General features: G+C 38.7%; 1 pseudogene; it reads left to right on the plus strand.

Moving 5' to 3' along the window:
- The first annotated feature begins 7,911 nt into the window (after window positions 1-7,911).
- LOC120294365 lies at window positions 7,912-9,276 on the plus strand (annotated as a pseudogene).
- The last annotated feature ends 10,126 nt before the right edge of the window (window positions 9,277-19,402 follow it).

The following is a 19,402-nucleotide window of genomic DNA, read 5'->3' on the forward strand; positions in this document are numbered from 1 at the left end:
CCACAATCTTATATCTGCCGGCAAGCTTGATGACAAAGGCTACATCAATTTCTTTAGTGATGGAAAATGGAAGCTCACCAAAGGTAATTTGGTGATAGCCAAAGGAGAAAAGACTAACTCTCTCTATATCACACAATTCAAGCCGTGTAGAGGAGAGGTGAATGTAATCGGAAAAGGAGTCACCATCGAGTTATGGCATAAGTGACTCGGACACATGAGTGAGAAAGGACTTAAGATTCTCACTAGAAAGAAACTTCTACTCGGAATAAAATGTACACCATTGAATACTTGTGTTGACTGCATTATGGGAAAACAACATAGAGTAGCATTTCACAATTCCCCACCATCTAGAAAAGCTGAAATTTTAGATCTGATACATTCTGATGTATGCAAAATGCAAACAAGGACACTTGGAGGTGCGCTTTATTTTGTAACATTTATTGATGACCACTCTAGAAAGGTGTGGGCATTTTCCTTGAAAGAGAAACGGGCAGGCGATTGAAGTGTGTACGCTCTGACAATGGTATACCAAGGACCTTTTGAAGATTATTGCAAAAACCTTGGGATCAAACTAGAAAGATCCGTACCAAAAACACCTCAACACAACGGTGTCACAGAGTAGATAATAGAACCGAATGTGAAAGAATTAGATGTATTCTCTCCAACGCAAAGTTGCCAAATCACTTTTGGGGTGAGGCAATGAGAATGGCAGTTGATTTAATCAACCTATCACCTTCAACTCCACTCAACGGTGATGTACCACAAAGTGTCTAGATTGGTAAAGATGCTTCTTATGGCCACTTGAAGGTGTTCGGCTGAAAAGTATTCGTTCACATTCCAAGGGATGAGAGATCAAAGCTTGATGGGAAATCAAAGCAATGTATTTTTTTTTGGGGTGCGCACATGAAGAATTCGGTTACAGACTCTGGAATCCCGTTAACTGGAAAATAGTCAGAAGCAGGGACGTGGTATTTCTTGAAGATCAGACAATTGAGGACTTCGAGAAGCACGAGAAATCTCCATCAACAGATGAATACTCAGTTGATCTTGGCCCAATCGCTCCTCCTATCAACAAGCAAGCTGAATCTAGAATTGAAGGTATGACTACTTCAACTGAACTTGAACCAATTGTTGAATAGGTCCCATCAGAACCTCAATTGAGGAGATCAACAATCTAGTCGTAGATATTCTCCCAATGAGTAAGTGATGCTCACTGACGGGGGAGAACCAGAGAACTACCAAGAAGCTACATACCACAAGCATAAAGAGGAGTGGTTAAAAGCTATGTAGGAGGAGATGAAATCCTTAGATGAAAATCATACTTATGATTTAGTCAAGTTGCCATAGGGAAGAAAAGCTCTAAAAAACAAGTGGGTGTTCAGATTAAAGACTGAAGAATGTAACTCACAGCCACGATACAAAGCAAGGTTGGTTGTGAAGGGATTCGCTTAGAAGAAAGATATCGACTTCAATGAGGTATTTTCTCCTGTAGTTGAAATGTCCTCTATCCGAGTTGTCCTTGACTTGGCAACAAGCTTGAACCTGGAGGTCGAGCAACTTGACATGAAGACCGCGTTTTTACATGGAGATCTAAATAAGGAGATCTACATGGATCAGCCAGAAGGTTTCAAAATCAAAGGCAAAGAAAACCTTGTGTGCAGATTGAGGAAGAGTCTTTACGGGCTCAAGTAGGCACCAAGACAGTGGTACAGAAAATTCGATTCCTTCACGGAAGAAAATGGGTTCAACAAAACCACTGCTGATCATTGCGTTTTTGTCAAGAAATTTACTGATGGTAATTTCTTCATTCTTTTGCTTTACGTTGATGACATGCTAATTGTCGGTCAAGATAAAAGCAAGATCAACAACTTAAAGAAGGAATTAAGCAAGTGCTTTGCGATGAAGGATTTGGGACCCGCAAAACAAATTCTTGAGATGGAAATCTTGCAAGACAGACAGAATCGTAACTCTGGTTATCTCAAGAACGGTATGTTAATAAAGTTCTTGAAAGATTTAATATGAATAAATCCAAAGTAGTTTGTTCTCCACTTGCAAATCATTTCAAACTCAGCTTAGAGCAGTGCCCAAAAAGTGAGATAGAAAAGAAAGAAATGAAAAAAGTTCCTTATGCATCAGCGGTTGGCAGTCTAATGTACGCAATGGTATGCACGAGGCCTGATATCGCCTATGCAGTTGGTGTGGTAAGCAGATTTCTATCCAATCCTGGCAAGGAACATTGGGCAGCAGTCAAATGGATATTTAGGTATCTTCATGGTACATCTAATAACTACATATGTTTTGGTAATGGTAAAACTGTGTTAGAAGGTTTTTCGGATTCAGACATGACAGGGGACGTGGACTCAAGAAAGTCTACATCGGGATACCTAATGACTTTTGCAAGGGGAGCAGTTTCATGGCAATCTCGACTACAAAAATGTGTTGCTCTATCTAGTGTTGAAGCAGAGTATATTGCGATAACGGAAGCATGTAAAGAACTCTTGTGGATGAAGAAGTTTCTACAAGAAGTGGGCCACAACCAAGAGAAGTATATCTTGTATTTAGATAGTCAAAGCGCAATACATCTCAGCAAAAATGCAACTTTCCACTCCTGATCCAAACACATTAACATCAGATATCATTGGATACGTGATGTGTTGGAAGAAAAAGCCCTACAACTAAAGAAGATACACACTGACAACAACGGCTCAGATATGATGACAAAATCTCTATCTACGGTGAAGATGCAAGCCTGTCAAACTTTTGCAGGTTTGACACCTTCTCCAAATTGCTCGTGAGGGGGAGATTTATTGAGTAGGTCACTCCCAATTGGAGAGACCAATGCAATTATGTATATCTGTAGTAGAATATGTATAGTAGTGAGTGTGTAAAAGAAAAGAAAAAAAAAGGAGAAAAAAAAGGAGAAAAAGAAAATATCAAAAGAGATCGCGAGATAAATCAACGTGATCTTCCACATCTAGAAAATCAAGGGAGATTGGAAAAGAAATCAAAATGATTTTCTCATATTTACAAAATCACAAGAGATTAGGAGATAAATCTACGTGATTTTGTATCGTATAATTCCTATTTGGGATTGTATTTGCTCCTATGAATAGAAGTCTTCGTCAACGGAGAACAATATACAAAAGCAAGAATATCATAGCAGCGTAGCGGGAGAAACAGTTTTCTTCTTTCAAGAAAGAGAGTTATCTTTGAGTGAGTTATCCAGTTTGTGAGAGATTCAGATCCACAAATTGAAGGTAGATAGATATCTATCTTTGGGTGAAGTTGTATCCCATTATTTATCATAGTGGAAGTTTGAAGTGGACTACGGTCCCGTGGTTTTTCTCTTCACCTTGGAGGGATTTCTACGTTAAAATTATGGTGTTATTTATTATTCATCTTTACTACTTTCAGTTAGTATATTATCTTATTTAATTTTCACAGAAACAATAATGGGAAAAATTTTATGAGCATTCTCCACAAATATTTTTCCTAACACTTATGTATGAATACATGGCAAATGGAAGCCTGAAAGATCATCTTCATGGTACACATGTTTTTCCACAAATTGAAGGTAGAGAGATATCTATCTTTGGGTGAAGTTGTATCCCATTATTTATCATAGTGGAAGTTTGAAGTGGACTACGGTCTCGTGGTTTTCTCTTCACCTTGGAGGGATTTCTACGTTAAAATTATGGTGTTATTTATTATTCATCTTTACTACTTTCAGTTAGTATATTATCTTATTTAATTTTCACAGAAACAATAATGGGAAAAATTTTATGAGCATTCTCCACAAATATTTTTCCTAACACTTATGTATGAATACATGGCAAATGGAAGCCTGAAAGATCATCTTCATGGTACACATGTTTTTCCTGCACTGATTTTATGGATCTCTCTCTCTCTCTCTCTCTCTCTCTCACAGAGCATAGGCACAATCTGCTGCACCCATGTGCACATGCTAAGATGTACGCAGACTCGTAAGTGCATACTTGTTGAGCGAAATCATGAGCCAATCACTTAACATTTATTACCATGTATTGAATATTTAACTGATGCTTACATTGAAGTTGTTCTTACACTGCTATATGAACACATTCATAAAACCTTAAACCACTAGGCTTTTTTGTTTTAGGGTTCCTTAGTCATCGTGTTGTTGACTTATCCATTGTGTGCAGCACCTAAAGAAATCCTCTGAGTTGGCGGACGAGGATCCAAATAGCTATTGATGTGGCTAATGCTTTGGTAATTTTGAACTTCCGTGGTCATTTGGAGTGATTTAACTATTTCTTATCAACGTCTGAGTCTTCGGACTTCTACATTATCAATGCAGGAGTATCTCCATTTCTATTGTGATCCTCCCTTGTGTCACAGAGACATCAAGTCAAGCAACATTTTACTTGATGAGAATTTTTTTGCCAAGGTAGGATAGTTCTGCGAAAGTGACTCTTTGATTAGATCTTAGCTCCCAATATACATTAATCCAAGTTCAATTGCAAAATTGGATATCCCTGATGCAGTCTTTGCAAGATGCTAAGTAGCAGGAAGCCAGGGACTTCCTTGACATATCAAATTGATTGCTTCTGGTAACTTTTCTCATTTCTTGTCATCTTTGAGTCTAGGTTGCTGATTTCAGTCTCGCACATGCTTCAAAAGATTGCTCAATTTGCTTTGAACCAGTAAATACTGATGTACGAGGAACTCCAGGTCGAAAAAGCTGCCCCTTGGTTAATGATCTGCATTGTTTTAATCAATATCTAAGCCTTACTTTTTTCCCCAGGTTCATGGATCCTGAGTATGTAATCACTCAGGAGCTCACGGAGAAGAGCAATGTCTACAGCTATGGCGTGCTATTGTTAGAGATGGTAACATGAAGACGGGCCATACAAGATGGCATGAATTTAGTGGAATGGTCTCAAACATATCTGACATCTACTCTTAGAATACCTGAGCTTGTGGACCCCAGAATTAAGGACACCTTTGATTTCGACCAGCTGCAAACCATAGTGAGTATCGTGCAAAGGTGCACTCAGCCAGAAGGACGGGCTAGGCCTTCAGTTAAACAGATTCTTAGGCTTCTATACGAGACTTCAGATCCTGTCTCTAGCGGGTTCCTGCAAACCGATGAAGAGGGAGAGTTTGGTGGATGTGCTGGTCAGGGAAGAGCGAGTAAAGGGAAAATGCATAAGAACGATGCCGTTTTTAACAGTAGTGATGTAAGATATCTAGCCTCTTCTTCCAGTACATCTAGGTCACATGGTAGTAGAAGCTTTTTGCTTGAATCCGGGTCACCTCAATCTCCTCCTAATATGCTTTCACTATGAGGCCTCTTTATCTCTGAGTTTTTAGGGAGTTAGAAAGCAAAGTACAGGGCAATCGAAGCCAGCAAAGGGAAGGGATTTTCTTTTATGATTTCTCTTGAGATTTTCCATATATGCTTTCAATTTTTGTTGTGTGTAGCCTTAAAGAGGATGTCCGCCCCTTGAGGTTTTTCAGCTAGCCTCGGTGAGCGGGTAAAGTTGAATAGTTGTAAGGTTTGTGTCACAAGTTTGCTCAGGATTTTGTTAAAGAGGTTACAAAGAGTTGCATGTGCTTTTATGATATCATGAAATTCTGAAAAGTGCTCTGTAGATCATTCTCAATAAGAAGCAGTATTGCTAGTTTATCTCCTCCTTTTAGTTATTGTATTAGGAACCTTTTAGACCGGATGTGCATTCCTTCATCTAGACAGGCTAGCAGATGAACTGGATAGTATATCTATCAGAAGTCCAATGCCTGTTTGGGGGACAAGGACCCATGGAGTGCCAAAAGTTGGCACAAATGGACACTTAAGTGCCAAAAGTTACAAAATGTACACTTAAGTGCCAAAATCAGATCAAAATGGATTACTTGAGTGCCAATCTGGCCAAAATCCGGCCAAAATGCCGAAGTGGCATTTTTCCGGCGAACCGAGCCCAAAACGACGCCGTTTTGCACGCTGATATGGCCAAATAATGCAAAAACGGCGTCGTTTTGGGCTCATGTGATAAAAAAATAATATAAAAATTAAATAAATTAAATTTAAAATTAGATTTAGTTAAAATATTAAAAAAATTAAATTTAAAATTAAATTTAGTTAAAATATAAAAAATAATAATTTTAAAATTAAATTAAATATAAAAAATAATAATTTTAAAATTAAATTAAATATAAAAATAATAATTTTAAAATTAAAAATTAATAAAAGGGGGCAGTGGCTGAGGGCAGCCTTAGCCACCGCCCCCTCCCTTTTAAATTTTTAAATATTTAAATAATTATTTTTTTAATATTTTAACTAAATTTAATTTTTAAATTATTATTTTTTTAATATTTTAACTAAATCTAATTTTAAAATTATTATTTTTTAAATTTTTTTAAATTATTATTATTTTAATATTTTAACTAAATTTAATTTTAATTTTTTTTTTAATTTTTTAACTAAATTTAATTTTAAAATTATTACTATTTTAATTTTTTTAAAATTTTTAAATTTTAAATTATTTTTTTAATATTTTAATTAAATTTAATTTTAAAATTATTATTATTTTAAATATTTTAACTAAATTTAATGTTAAAATTATTATTATTTTAATATTTTAACTAAATCTAATTTTAAAATTATTATTTTTAATTATTATTTTTAATTTTAAAATTTTAAAATTATTATTTTTTAATATTTTAAATAAATTTAATTTTAAAATTTTTTAATATTTTAACTAAATTTAATTTTAGAATTATTTTTTTAAAATATTTTAACTAAATCTAATTTTAAATTAAATTTATTTAATTTTTATATTATTTTTTACCACGTCGGCCCAAAGCGACGACGTTTTTGCATTCTTTGCCACGTGAGCATGCAAAACGGCGTCGTTTTGGGTTCACTTCACCGGAAATTCGTCGGAAAAATGCCACTTCAGTCTTTTAGCCGGACTTTGACCGGAATGGCACTTAAGTGATCCGTTTTTCTTCGATTGTGACACTTAAGTGTACCTTTTATAACTTTTGGCACTTAAGCGTCCCTTTGTGCCAACTTTTGGCACTTGAAGCGTTCTTCTGCCCCTGTTTGGCTTCATGTCCTTAAAATTGTTACTTTTTGCTTTTCACACCTGTGGGGACCTTCAAACTCTAGATTCTTTTGGGCAGCTTTTTATAAGTTGTCAATAAATGTTCTTCAATGTTCTGCTCTTTGAATTGAATCTTATTCCTATCTGATACTAGCCGGGCAAATGAATCCATTTAGAAAATGCGAACAATTGCCTTCTTGTCAAAATGATCGCCGACTCCAATGGCAAAATAGATTGCTAAAAATTTGCAGGGGTAATTATACTGTCTGATGACAAGCTCGAGGGTTGAATCTGTCAAAACTTGTTATGAAAAAAGCCCTAACCCTTCTTCCTTCTTTTCATTAGATTGGTTTTCATGTTGACTGAAATCTCGAATAAACCGAAACTTTTGAATGTCTCTACCTGTGGAGATTCTTATGATTCAACTTGCTGGGAGGTTGGTCATTCCATATCCTTCTCCTTATTGCCCTTCTTGGCCGATTGAATCTACGATGGGCCGATAGAATCTGAGATCGCATTCGATGATCCAATGAACAATAATATTCTACTCCATTTTCATTGGGTATGTCGATCGTAAACTTCGACACATGCACGATCCTTGAAAACTATCGTTTAGCATCAACCATCTGCACTTATCTAGCTTGGCCGGCTAAAAGTGCATCTTACATTTTGGTTTCATCAACTTGGTCAGGTCCATCACCTCTTAACATATTTTTGCACGAGATATGGTTATACATAGAAAGAGTTTGGTCCTCTATATAATCCAAGCTAATCTTTTCTTATAGTTGTAAGACAAAAACCGTTCAGTTACACAGACCTATGCGAAATGACAATAGAATCTGAGATGCTTTGTAACCTCTTCCTTGTCATCTCGACTGTAGTGCACGCTTTGGCAACAGACTACCTAAAACCCTACATAATCCACATGGACAAATCAGCATTGCCCGCTTCATTCTTGCGTCACCATGACTGGTACACTTCGCTTTTGTCTTCCCTATCATCGTCCCCTGACGAAATTGATCCGACCTATCTTTATACATACAACCATGTCTTGAATGGATTTAGTGCGGTGTTGTCAGAGTCCCAATTAGACAAGCTGGAACAGGTTGCCAGTCATGTTGCATCATAACCGGACACATTTGGAAACGCTCACACAACATATACTCCTAAGTTTCTTGGCCTGAACAAACAGAAAGGGCTTTGGCCGAGAGCCAACTTTGGTGACGGCATGATCGTTGGCGTCTTGGACAGTGGGATATGGCCTGAGAGTGAGAGCTTCAAGGACAAAGGCATGTCCCCTGCGCCGGAGAGATGGCGAGGCTCTTGTGAGTTCGGGGTGGAGTTCAACTCGTCCAACTGCAACCGGAAGCTCATCGGAGCCCAGTCATTCAGCAAAGGAATGAAGCAGCGTGGCTTGAACATATCGACGACCGATGACTACAATTCCTCAAGGGACTACTGGAGCCACGGGACCCACTCGTCGTCCACAGCAGCCGGGAGCCCCGTGATAGATTCTAGCTACTTCGGCTACGCCAAGGGCACGGCAACGGGTATGGCACTTGCTGCTAGGCTCGCGATGTACAAGGTGCTATTCCTGAACAACATGTATGATTCAGCCACAACGGACACCCTAGCAGGCATGGACCAAGCCATAGCAGACGGCGCCGATATATTGTCTTTATCACTAGGATTTTTTGAGACAACGTTTGACCAGAATCTGATTGCTGTAGGAGCTTTTGCAGCAATGGAGAGAGGAATCTTCGTTGCTTGTTCAGCAGGCAACGGTGGCCCTCATGGATACACGATACAAAATGGAGCTCCATGGCTAACAACTGTCGGCGCGGTAACCATATCAAGGGACTTCGCAGCTAACATAGCCCTCGGCAACGGAACTGTAACAGTTAGAGGAAAATCCATCTTCCCAGAGAATCTCCTTATCTCAGGAGTTCCTCTATACTTTGGCCGTGGCGACGGAAGCAAGGAAATTTGCAACAATTACTCTCTCGACCTGAAGGATGTCGTTGGAAAGATAGTCTTCGACTTTGTTAGTGAAGACGACGGAGTTGATACCAATGAAATCACCCGAGCTGGAGCTGTAGGTGCCATCTTCAGTACTGAATTTGGAATTTTCCTCAAACCCAGAGACTTCAATATTACGTTTGTGGCCGTCGTACCGGAAGATGGAGATTGAATCAAGGACTAATTGCTGAAGTCAGAAATGAAAGTACTAGTATTACCACCTAGAGAAGGGGGTGAATAGGTGTAAAAATAAGTTAAGCTAAAACAGTAAAAATTATTTTCTTCAACATTTGAGTATGATCACTCAGTGAAAAGTTTCTCTCTCTCTCTCTCTCTCTCTCTCTCTCTCTCTCTCTCTCTCTCTCTCTCTCTCTCTCTCGTACAATTGTAAGCACTATTGAGGAAGAATAATCAATTGGAAAGTTTTCAAACTTTGGAATTTTAATTTTCATGCACTCTCTCAAATGAACCGAATGACCTCCTTAAATACTTCTTCATGCCTTTCTAACCATTGGCACTTTTCAGAGGAATTTATTTCAATCAACCCGTTGGATAAAATCAATTAAAGAAATCTTGTAGCCGTTTGAAGATTGAGGTGAAAATCTGATGATCCTGGTCGCCTATACAATCGGAATCTAGGTTTCCATAAGTAGATGCTTTCCAAAAAGGAACTTGTCTTCAAAATTGATTTCACCAATCCGTGATTGATTTTATCAACATATTTAGAAAATTTAAGTGAGATTCTTCGCTAGAAAGCCAAATATGTCTTGCACATACTGAATCCTTGTTGAGAGATCAATAATCCCGAACCTGATTATATCTCTGTTCTTGACTTGGGTTTAGTTTGTATCTTCGTCAGAGTGGGAAATACTTATGATGTAGACTTTGACAGCATTCCACCCAAAAGTCTAATAGTCCTTAGAATAAAAATAAGAATAAGTATAAGAGAATGAAAGTTTTGCCAATTTCAAAACTTGATGGGAGTTTTCTCAACAATCTCCCTCTTTTTGATGGTGACAAAATTTTCATGCAGATTTAATCATAATATGAAAATTATATCCTGCAAAACAACACTTTAGTAGCACATGATACTTTATAAAGAGAACATACCGTAATAGTAATGAATAACATAGTAGTCTGCATCCACAAAACACATTAGTCATAATAGTTCTACAAAACACATATCAATACCAATCAAAGTTCAAACACAAGTTCAAACACCAACACCACGAGTTTAAGTTCAAAAAGATTCAATTTGTATATCTCTCCCCCTTTTTGTTAGTAGCAAAAAGATAAAATCAGTTATGCATAAAAAGAGGTTGAGTTGAAAAATGATCAGGGTTGTTTAGGAACACAAACAAGTCGGAAATCCTCCAATGATTGCACGGTCTTCTCAAGTTTATTTAGGCATTGATGATAAACAGTCTCCACTTTTGCCACAGTCTGCGAAGCCTGCTGATTCAAAGTCTGAACCTGAATGTCAAGAGATTGTACCTTGCCTGTAAGGAATTCTGAGGTAAAACCTAAAGCAACATGCAACTTCTGAATTTCAAACTTCATAGCATATTGCTGTGCCTTAATCTCTAAAAGGAATTCTACTATCCGAGGATAGTTTGCTTCCGATTCCGTCTAGGCACTAGTTTCGAGAGAATTGTACTAGTGGAGTATCCAGAAGTGAAGGGACATCAACCTAAACGTATGTAGTTCTTTGCTCCCCGTGAACATTAGCTTCTTTCTCTAGACCTTCAGGTGAGACTTTAGGGAAATGGGATGCAAAAACATCTTTAGCATCTAGAGGGGATCAACTAACACCATCATTAGTAGTAGGTTCAACAATGGGAGTTTTCTCACCTACTCCCCATGTTTTGGTGCCTTCAATCCGAGAAGTAACTTCTTCCTCTTGAATCTTTTTATTCCAATATGGGTTTGTTTATCGATCCCGTCTCCTCAACATCTGGAGCATCAATTTCCTAGTATCTTCCCCTTCCTTGTTAGTCTCATCCCCGAACCTAGTTCACACCAAAGCATCTCCATCTAAGTCATCATCCTCAATTTCTTTTACTTCATTTTCTTCACCATCACTCTCTTCTTCCAGTTCTTTCTCACTTTCATCTTCCTCTTCCTCTTCTAACTCAGCAAAATCTTGAAAATTATGCAAGGCGATAGTAAAGATTGTCTCATCATCATCTTCATCTTCTTCATCTTGCAGAAGAATAGATCTTTTCCTTTTTGGTGTTTTCGAGACAACACTCTTCCCTTTGCATTTCTTCTTAGCAGTAGATCCTTGCTTGATTTTGCTAACAGATTCTTTCTTTAGAAGATCCAGGACTCCAGAGAGATCTTTCAATTGCATTTTTCAGATCATTTTTAGTCCAATTTGCATGGGAGCAAGAGTTTTGGAGCGAAACTAAGATGGTGGTTGAATCTGAAAGTGTCTGAAAAGTCTGGTGACTAATGTAGAGTAAGGAAGTTGTCCTTTTCATTTCATAATTGTCATGTACATATGTAGAATGATGGTGTGAGAGAGTGAAAAGACAACACCATTGCAGATGGCCTACATCATCTTTGCTTCAAATTTGGATACATTAGTCTTTGAAGTAGCATTGGGCCTGATGTAGTTGATGACTATTTTGTGCAGCAAGATATTTGAAGCAGGCATTCGAGAGTAAGTAATACTCCCACTAGGAATTTTGTCTCATACTAGAAACTTTGTGGCCTATGCATTAGATACATTAATGGGTAGGAATCCACTCCTTTCTACTTCCAAATGTTAGCCAAGAAATTCACATCTACATCAAAAACTCTGTCACACATAGTAAACTCAATATGAGTGGGATCCAAAACAGACAGATTAGAATAAAAGTATGCCGTCAATTCAAGGTATGCTTCCGACGTCTCTACACAGAATTTCTCCAACTGAAGTTTGGCAAACTTTTCCCTCAAGTTAACCTTAATGGAATCTAGAAAATCAAAATCCATAGTGCGAGAGTTGATGACCCATTTGTTCAGCATTTGAGCAAAAGAGAGACTTGTTGTCACGCCTCGACCCTCGAGCGCGTGCCTATCTGTGGCATCCCAAAAATTCAAGTCATCCTCTAGAGGAATTAAAGCCAATAATTAGGTAATGAAAATTACCTATGGTTTATGTTTTAGCCATTAGGCTATGTGTTATTGTGCTTGTGATCATAAGTTTTTAGATTAGTATCAAAGGATAAATTATGAGGATGATTTATTCTTTGGCCATGTGAATTTTAAAAATTTAAACTCTATAAAAGAAATAATTAAAGATAAAAAAAATTTGAGAGTGAAATTGTGGGTTTAATTAGGTTGGGCCTTAGGCCCATTGGCCTAAGCTTTTAATGGGCCAAGTTGGCCGGCCCAATTGAGGCCCAAGGAGGTGTGGCCGTCGGCCACAAGGGGAGGCCCAAGCCCAAAGCCCAAGCCCATGCATGTGTTGTGACAAGTGGCATGAAGGAGGTGAAGCATGGTGGACACTTGTCTTCCTCCACAATTACACTTGTCCCTTGCCATTAGACACTTGTCCATCTTACATCATTTTCTTTCATGCAAAAATATAGTTAATTGATTAATCAAAAAGCAAGAAAAGGGGAGGGGATTCTCGGAAGTAAGAGAGAGAAGAGAGACCGAGAGAAATAGAGAGTGAACTGTGCGAGAGAGAGGGAGAGGGTGTGGCCGAGAGGGAGAGGAAGGAGTCGTCGCCGTCCGTTCGCCGTGTTCGCCGCCGTGTGCCGCCGTTCGTGTGGTCTAGAGGCAAGTTGGGAATCCACTTTCTACTCTTACACCAATGTTTTGCCTGTATGGTCGAATTTTAAGACGTTTGGAGGCATGGGGGTGAAGCTATTGTGTTTGTTTTTGAAGTGCATGCTGTTTTCGCATGAGTCCGTTTGAGTTAGAACTTTGTGAAAGCTTGCATGTCTGTTTAGAGTTCGATTTTGGCTTCGATTTCTCATGAAAGTTGTAGCTAACATCTTAAAATACAACATACTAAAATTTGGTGGAAAATGATGGAGATTTGAGGGGTAAAACTCTCATCTTACGGAGATGTCAGATCTGGAATGTTTTCGCATGAATCCGCTGGAGTCAGAATGTTGTGAGAGCTTGCATGCATGTTTAGAGTTCGATTTTGGCTTTAATCTCTTCATAAAAGTTGTAGCTAACATCTTAAACTACAACATACTAAAATTTCGTGGAAAATTATGGATATTTGAGGGGTTAAAGTCTCATCCTACGGAGATCTCAGATCTGGAGAGTTTTTACTGACCTCTTGCTGGATTCGTGATTGCATGTTGGTTTTTGTTGAGAATATCACTTTGATTTCTTCATGAAAGTTGTAGGAGACATCTTAAAATACAACATACTCAAATTTGAAGTGAAATGAACAAGTATAGCCTAGTAAATCGACTAGATCTTGAAGATGATGATTCTGGTGATGTATTCCGAGATACCCGAGACTTCAAGGACATAGATGATGACCATACTCTGGTTATTTGACCTAGATATCTTCATGAAACTTGTATAGGATACCTTGATGTATAACATATCCAAATTTCAGAGGAAACGAAAGAGAATAGGTAGGTGAAATCTCAATATTTCGGAGATGTGTACACTGGACGATGCGGTAATGGATCCAGAAGCTTCGTGAGACTGTATAAAATAATATAAAAATAATCTGGCTTGAAAGTATTCATGAAAGATGTACGAAAATGTCTTGGCTATAACTCGGTAAAATTTCGTAATTTTTGGAGGTCGTATGGATATTTTAATCGAATTTCTTCGGAAACTGTGCATTCTGGTTTCATCCGAAAATTTCATGCTGTTTTGTGTAAATTATGGATTTGTGTGGATTTCTCATTGGCCTTGTATTTTGCATGAAATCATTATCCTATTGCCTTATTTATTACTTGCCTTAATTTTATGATTTTTGAGATTATATAAATAATTAAATTTAATATTTTTGAAAATGGCACAAGCTGGAATTTAAATAAAAATAAAAAGGGGCATGATAAATGGATTATTTTAATTGGCATAAATTCCATGAATTTTATTGCACCATGTAGTATGTGTGATGAGGTCTGGATGTATGCATTAAGATGCATGTGTGAATGCAAATGCTGAACATGATTGTTGATTTGCCAATACATCATATGCCATGCTAAATTAAGACAGAAATTGGTGAACATGAATAATGTTAAATGAGGAGATTGTTGTGGTGGATGATGATGCTCAGTGGCCTAGTGGCGTAATTCCGGAGATTCCCCGGGAGTGTCGGGATGCCCGGTGGTATACGGTACGTAATTCCAGGGGAGGCCTGGTGGTATGTCGGTACATAATTCCGGAAGCCCTGTCGGAGGTTTCTGCCCGAAGGGAATGCCTCGCGATGCCAGGATTGGGGTGCAGGATGCCCGGCCAGGGAGTGTAAATGCCGGAAGCCCTGTCGGAGGTCTTTGCCCGAAGGGAATGCCTCGTGATGCTAGTTGGAATGCGAGATGCCCGGAATGTGGGGGGCCGGATGCCCGGTGGCCTGGGAGGCTGAATGCCGGAAGCCTCGGAGGTCTTTGCCCGAGGGGATGATGAAATTGATGATTTGAGGAATTGGTGATGTGGTGATCAAAATTGAACCCATGGCATGATATGCATGATGATATGCATGATGATATGTGATATTGAATAATGATGATCACCCATGGCATGATATGCATGATGATAATGATGATGATATGTGATATGGAATAATGATGATCACCCATGGCATGATATGCATGATGATATGCATGATGATGATGATGATGATATGTGATATGGAATAATGATGATCACCCATGGCATGATATGCATGATGATATGCATGATTATATGTGATATGGAATAATGATGATCACCCATGGCATGATATGCATGATGATATGCATGATTATATGTGATATGGAATAATGATGATCACCCATGGCATGATATGCATGATGATATGCGTGATGATATGCATGATGATATGTGATATGGAATAATGATGATCACCCATGGCATGATATGCATGATGATATGCATGATGATGATGATGATATATGATATGGCATAATGATATGCGTGATGATATGCATGACGATGATGATGATGATGATGATATATGATATGGTATGATGGCATGTGTAATGTGATGATGCCATGATAATGATGACATGTGTGATGTAATAATGTCATAATGATGATGACATATATATGATTATGAGATTGATGCATGATAGTATGCGCATGGCTTCAAGGTAAGTAATGCCTGCAATGCATGTATGACTTGTATGATGCATTGAGTGGTTATTGGATTCCTTTACTCGCTGAGTGGTTGTACTCACCCCTTTTGGGGAATAACATTTCAGATTAGTAGATGGTTTGAGCGGTTGGATATGACCGCGAGGAGAAGGATAGCAAAGGAGGGAACCTTTGGACGCCGACACTGGTTGATGGACCTTAAGCATACAATTGTGGGAGGAGATGTCGGTCATCTTTTGAAGTATAGCCGAGTATAGAAACATCGGCATTTCGATGTACCGACTAAAGATGTCCATCTGCTTTATGTAAATAAAAGTGTACGACTTTAACTTATATAAGATGTTTAGTAGGTGTGCATCGTTTTTTGAATATAGGGAAGGGAGTTTGTTGGATGTGCTTCCGTATATGAATTGCGCAAGGGACCTATAAAAAAAAGAAGTGTAAACCCCCTATGTTGTATGGACCCGCTGCAATTGAAATGGTATCAGAGTGACATGACATAGAAATAGTGAATGGTAAGCGAACTGTGGCGACCCTAATCGGATCGGGGGCCGTCGAGGGGTGCCACACTATCCCTCGGTGGTCGATAAATATGCGACGTCCCAGGACGCATCGCCGACCTATTCATTTTTAATATGCATGCGGAAGCGAAACAAATCCCCTGACAACTAAAAGCTTGGGATAGGAAAGCGGGAAATCACTCACATAAAAAACAAACCTTTTTATAAACACACAAGGTTTATATACAAAACAAGGCTGTCTACAAAAGACCGGCCCAACAAAAAGGGGAACTGTCCTAAGACCAACTAACTGGACACGTACGCCAAGCCTTCAATCTCCACCTCCCCAGACTCTAGGCTTCGGGTCCTCCACGACCGTCATCTAAGGACCTGAAAATGGTTATACAATAACTAGTGAGATAATGTCTCAGTAAGTTCACCCCCTAAACTCCGACTAGGAAAGAAATACACCCTAAGAGCTACCTAAGCACAAGCACAGGTCAGATGACTTACCTTTGCCTTAGACCCTTCCTACAAGTTGGTATAACTCATATAATATCATCCAATCATTTTAATTCAATTCAACCATCAATCAGTCAACTCATTCGACTCCACAACATCGATACCATCCATAACTCTATCGATTCAAACACTGCTCTCCTAAGCTGAAATAAATGGTCTAGCTCACTGAAGTTGATGTCTAAATTTGCTCACTAAAGCTGCTAGATCAATTATTGCTCACCGAAGCTACTAAATAATATTTGCTTGCCGAAGCTACTAGATGACATTTGCTCACTGAAGCTACTAGAAAACTATGATGTTTGCCGAAGCTGATATCTATAGTGCTCACCAAAGCTGCTGATGTATTATTACTCACTAAAGCTGCTATAATGCTTCCCGAAACTGTTATAGATCTATATTTCTCACCTAAGCCGATTTGGTACTTAAAGACCACTTTCGGTGTCAACACCCGTCACCCAGTATTTCTAATTAAAATACCTATATATCACAATCATCACTCAATTTCACAACATAAAAGTCAATTGAACAAACTAACCATACCGCTTTGCAATCAATGCGAAATTCTAACAAATGGCTCTTCGATATAATTTCCGAAAAATATTAATTAATTAATAATTAAATAAATTCCGAAAACTAATTTAATTTAAATAAATAATTAAACAAAATAATTAATTAAAAGTCTAATTAAGATTACACTAATCTAATTACATAATTAGACTAATTAATCCATCCACTAATCTAATCATGCACATAATCTAATCAACATTTAATTAAACTAATCTAACCACCTAAACATACTTAGCATAATCTAAACATCCCCTAAGCATAATTAACTCCCTAAGCAGAGTTTAGTCGGTAAACTCACTGGATTAACAAGCGAGTGAGTCCATGGCGACGGTGACACGACGGCGGCCAATAAGCTCCAAAGTGGTGACACCAACGGGGCATGGATCAGAGCTGAAAACGGCCACGAAGCTAGCTGGGATTTGCGGGCTGAACGGCGGGGCTGAACTGACTTCGCGAGTTGCTCGAATTGGTGCTGAGCTGGACTGAAAACGTGGGCTGAGGACTCGGCTTCGTGCAAGGCAGTGGACGGTTGCTGCTTCCGTGGAGATGGGGCGGTCTTGCGGACATGCTGGCGGTCAACTCTGGGTTTTGTTGATTGACTCGGTGAAGTGGGCTGTAGTCTCGGTGGATGGAGGGATGCATGGATTTTGGACAGGAAGCAACTGGATCGGAGGAGACAAATGATGGTGGAGGGGGCAGGAGTCGATGGCAGAGGTTCTTCGGTGGGGGGCAGCTCGGTGGGATTTGCTGATCGCAGGAAACAGGGAAAAATGAAAGCAAAACAGAAGCCAAGGGAAAGGGGATTTGCTCGAGTGAGGAAGGAGATGCGAGCGTGCGTGGCAGAGAAAGGTCGAAGGAGATGCAGCTATCCAAGCTTGCAAGGGAAGATTGGTGGGGGAAAAAGTCAAAGGAGTTATCCACACAATTAAAGCTTTGTTCCTCCTAATGCTTTCTTGAAATTAATCCCCCAAATAACTCAATTTGAAGCCAAATTTCCAGCCCTCATCCTAGCATACGAATTTCACAAAACAAGCTTCAATTTCTTCACCCAATTCCTCAATTTGATGTCCCATTTTGTTATGGAGGAAGCCTACAAAATTTCTGCAAGTGCCCATCGCCAAATAACTCCACTTGGAAGTAAAAAATCCCTTAAGTTCGGCCCATCCGAATTTCCGTTCGTTTTTCGAATCGTCCGTATCAATTTTTCAAAAAATTCCGAACTCGCCGAAAATTCTTCAAAGGATGAGTCGACGTTCCTAAAATAAATCGTGACATAACAAAACTTTCAATTTCTGAAATCGGATTCAAATTCGCAGTTAATTTCAATTTGACATTATTTTAGCGTGACCTAATCTACCGGGTAGATTTCAAAAAATTTTGGTGTAATTGACCCGTGATCGATTTATCTCGAGTCATAATATACATCTTTGACCTATTAACAGCTCTTGGTTGTCGTGAAAATCTCAAGGTTTCAATTACGGGCACAGGGTACCAAAACGACAGAAAAATCAGTTTAGTGCAGATCGACGAGAATTTTGCATTCTGGTGGAATCACCCACACCCTAATCACCTATCTCAGTCGAATCAACCTATTTCTAGTCTCTGATAGATTTTTGACTTTGCCGTAATGACCCTTGTAGACTAGCACGGTTGAGCAGTCGATTCTTAGTCGAATTCTTAAGTCTATTGCGTTAAAATCCCTTAATGACTTCCATAGATAGTCTATTTTTCTCATGAGTGATTAACTCAGAGAATAGCACTATAGGCGCGTCGATGAAAGGCCCGATTCATTCAATTGAAACAGAATTGAAATTTTAGGATGCCACACTTGTTGATTCAAAGTCTGTACCTGAGTGTCTAAAGACTATACCTTTCCAGTGTGAAAATTAGAAGTGGATCTCAAGGTAGTGTGAAGTTTCTGAATCTCAATCTCCATGGCAATATGCCATGTTCTATCATCCTTGGATAGTCAGCATTCATTTCAGTTTGCGCACTAGCTTCAGTGAATTGAATTCGATGAGAATTGAAAGATGAAGGAACATCAACTTGTCTAGCACCATGACTCCAAGTAGATTCTTCAATGTCAGCTTCAGGAAATTGAGAAGCATAAACATTTTTTGGGTCTACAAGAGATCGACTTATGCCATCACTCGCAAAATGAGGAGAAGAAGTCCCTGTTTTTTCAAGAGCTCCCCTTGTTTCTGTGCCTACAGGTGGAAAAAGGATTCCTTCTTCTTGTGTTTTCTCGTTTTTAGAACGAGAGTGATGTTCTTTCTCTGTTCATACTCCTACTGGTCCACTCCTAGTTGCTTCTGAATCCACAGATAAAGATATTGCAACTGTCTCTTCATAAGAGTCATCTTCACCCTTCTTTCCAGAATGACCTTCTTCTTCTTCTTCTTCAGCTCCTGCTCCTTCTTCTTC

The sequence above is a fragment of the Eucalyptus grandis genome, chromosome 6 (assembly GCF_016545825.1).
Source record: "Eucalyptus grandis isolate ANBG69807.140 chromosome 6, ASM1654582v1, whole genome shotgun sequence".
NCBI lineage: Eukaryota > Viridiplantae > Streptophyta > Magnoliopsida > Myrtales > Myrtaceae > Eucalyptus > Eucalyptus grandis.